The sequence below is a fragment of the Vigna unguiculata genome, chromosome 6 (genome assembly GCF_037176805.1).
Source record: "Vigna unguiculata cultivar grain cowpea cultivar isolate G323 ecotype 2 chromosome 6, ASM3717680v1, whole genome shotgun sequence".
Classification (NCBI taxonomy): Eukaryota; Viridiplantae; Streptophyta; class Magnoliopsida; order Fabales; family Fabaceae; genus Vigna; species Vigna unguiculata.
In genome coordinates this window covers 15,111,393-15,115,338 of record NC_140797.1, presented here as the reverse complement: position 1 = coordinate 15,115,338, position 3,946 = coordinate 15,111,393, and positions in this window count along the sequence as shown.

The window sequence follows — 3,946 nt, the reverse complement described above, 5'->3', positions numbered from 1 at the left end:
ATATAAATATAATAAGAAAAGATAAAGAAGAAAAAGAAAAGGGGCAAGCTTTCACCAAGGTGTTACTTGCCTACAAAAAAATATCTTCCAAAGCAAGATGTGCATCACCCTTCCTTCTCTTGCCAAGCCAAAAAAGAAGGCCCAAACCACAAGCAAGAGAGGAAGAGTACTCTAGAAAATAAAGATGGCCTAACCAAAGCTATGGGTAATATCCTTAGAAAGGATGGAACAAGAGCTCAAAAAAGGGAGGCGCAAATCCTCCCCCAAATCAAGTCAAGCTCCATCTACAAAGACTTAAAGAATTTGTGGTCAAATTCTCTCCAAGGATGGGAGGATGATGAAGGATTGACCCCAACCAAGGATGGAGGCACATGCTTAAGAACACTAAGCATGTTTAGAAAGGAAGTTCACTAATCCTTCATCCCTTTCATTTGTGTTTGTTATTTTTGATTCCCAAAGTTGACTTAGTTGATTCAAGTTTAGTTGACTTGCTGACCTTTGACTAGGTTTGACTTGTTGACTATAGTTGACTTGAATTAAGCCAACATGCTAATCTATGCTTATTTGCTTTGTAGGTTAATTAGGAGTAAGAAAGCAATGCTAGGTGGCGCATCGTGATTGGGGAGCATAAATGATGTGGAGGAGAGAGTAAAGCAAAGGCATAAAGCATAAAGTAAAAGGCATGAAGCAAGTGTACCTATCTACCTTTGGTCTCCTATGTTTTTAGCACACTTTGGCCACTTTTTGGAGACATATCAGACACATTTTTTGTCTCCTTCTGTGCTAGAACGAAATTAGCTTTGCACACAATATAGTTAGCTCTTTTGTCTCTCATTTTTTGTAACCTTATTTGACCTAGTTTCTAGAAGCTAGGGTTAGGTTTTTGTAGAGAGATCCTTATGTATCTTTTATTTTCTTAGAGGCCCCTAAGTTCTTCTATATAAGGGGTGCTCTTAGACATGTAAAAGGGTTGAACATTTTGAAGTAAAAACAGTTTTGTGTCTCAACCATTTGTGAGAGTTTCCTCCCTTGGGAGTGAATACTTTTAAGCCTTATCTTGCATAGCAAGTGGCGGCACACATCCACTCATCTTCAAGGTTGCCATGGCTTCTAGCCTAGCCTTGTAGTGGCATGCTTCTCATATTTTTTACCATTCCTTTCTTTCCATTTTATGTTTTCTTCTTCCTTTAATTGTTCTTCGCTTTCTATGGTTTATGTTCTTTCCATTTCCTTTTTGTTTGAATCAATCCATCATCTTCTTCTCTTGAGCTTTGTCAAAGGAACCTTCACATCTAGATAGCATGCTATCTTAATGTCCAGTGGGGATTTCACTTAGCTTTCTTAATCAACTCACACCATATTCAATAATCTTAAAAAGGAACAACATATTCCTTCATCATTGTGGTTCACTTTAACTGAATTAAAGGTGAAAGTGGATGGGTTTAGAGTAAAGTTTGTTAGAGTTTATGAGTGATTTATTGGATCTGATAGATTGAAAGTTATATTTAAATCGAAGAAAAACAAGATTATCAAATTGTTCTTTATTTTAAAAATAAATAAAACTTATCATTATATAAGTTGGGTTTGTTGTAGAAAAAATATTAAAATGATATGAAAGGAACATATTTTAATAAAAAAATATTTTTAAAATAATGTAATAAAAAATTTATAATTTATAATTACTATTTAAACCTTATTTTAGAACAATTTTCAAATTTCCGTTATTAATTATTTTTGTAAAAATAATTTCAAAAGTCATATTTTTACATCATTTTCGTCATTAAGTTGAAAAATAATTTGCGGACATAATTGTAATCTTAATATCAGCCTCAAACCATTGCATAACATAGATGATTAAAAAATAGAAGAATTTTCCTCTTCCTTCCCCTCTCTCTCCCTCAACATTGATTGGAGGGAGAGAGATGATTAATTCAAGTGGATTAGAGTGTGAAGCTTGTCTTGTTCACTTTAAGGGGATTAAAGGTGAAAGTGAGTGGATTTAAAGTAAGGTTTGTTGAAGTTTGTGAGTGATTTGATGGATGTAATAGTTTAAAAATTATATGTAAATCAAGAAAAAACAAGATTACCAAATTGTCTTTTATTTTAAATATGATTAAAAATTATCATTATACAAGTTTGATTTGTTCTAAAAAAAATATTAATATGTATAAATGAAAATAAAATATTTTACTAAAAAAATATTAATAAAATAAAATAATTCAAAACTTTATAATTAATAATTACTTTTTAAACCTTATTTTATAACAATTTTCATATTTTCGTTATTAATTATATTTTTAAAAATAATTTCAAAAGCCATATTTTTACATCATTTTCATAATTAAGTTCAAAATTAATTGCAGACATAATTGTAATCTTGATATCACTCTCAAACCATGGCATACCAAAGATGATTGAAAAGTAGTGGAATTTCTCCCTTCCCTCCCCTCTCTCAAGAGTTAAGGGAGAGAGAGGGAGATGATGACATCAAGTGGATTATAGTGTGAAGTTTGTGTTGTTTATTTCAAGTGGATTTAAGGTGAAAGTGGGTGGATTTAGAGTAAAGTTTGTTAAAGTTTGTGAGTGATTTGATGGATGTGATAGATTAAAAATTATATTTAAATCAAGGAAAAATAACATTACTAAAATGTCCTTTATTTTAATAGTAATTAAATATTATCATTATATAAGTTTGATTTATCGTAGAAAAAATATTAAAATCTATAAATGAAAATAACATATTTTAATAAAAATATATTTATAATATAATGTAATAAAAAAATTATAATTAATAATTACTTTTTAAACCTTATTTTATAACAATTTTCATATTTTCGTTACTAATTATTTTTGTAAAAATCATTTCAAAAGCCATATTTTTACATCATTTTCATAATTAAGTTCAAAATTAATTGCAGACAAGATTGTAATCTTGATATCACTCCCAAACCATTGCATGACATAGATGATTGAAAAATAGAGCAATCTCCCTCTTCCTAGCCCTCTCCCTCCCTTAACATTGATTGGAGGGAGAGGAACATGATGAATTCAAGTGGATAAGAGTGAGAAGTTTGTTTTGTTCACGTTAAAGTATTAAAGGTGAAAGTGGGTGGATTTAGATTAAAGTTTGTGAGTGATTGGATGGATGTGATAGATTAAAAATTATATTTAAATCAAGAAAAAACAAGATTACCAAATTGTCCTTTATTTTAAATATAATTAAAAGTTGTCATTATATAAGTTTGGTTTGTTGTAGAAAAAATATTAATATGTATCAATTAAAATAACATATTTTATTAAAAAAAATATTTATAAAATAATGTAATAAAAAATTTGATAATTGATAATTACTTTTTAAACCATATTTTACAATAATTTTTAAATTTTCGTTATTAATTATTTTTGTAAAAATAATTTTAAAAGCCATATTTTTACATAATTTTCGTAATTAAGGTGAAAAATAAATTGCGGACATAATTGTAATTTTGATATCACCCTCAAACGATGGCATAACAGAGATGATTTAAAAATAGAAGAATTTCCCTCTTCCTTCCCCTTTCTCCTTCAACGTTGATTGGAGGGAGAGGGAGAGGATGACATCAAGTGGATTAGAGTGTGAAGTTTGTGTTATTCACTTTAAGTGGATTAAAGGTGAAAGAGGGTGGATTTAGAATAAAGTTTGTTAAAGTTTATGTGTGATTTGTTGGATGTGATAGAATAAAAATTATATTTAAATCAAGGAAAAACAAGATTACTAAATTGTCCAGTATTTGAAAAATAATTAAAAATTATCATGATATAAGCTTGATTTGTCGTAGAAAAAATATAATAATGATCTGAAAGTAACTTATTTTAATAAAAAAATATTTATAAAATAATGTAATAAAAAATTTTATAATTAATAATTACTTTTTAAACCTTATTTTAGAACAATTTTAAAATTGCC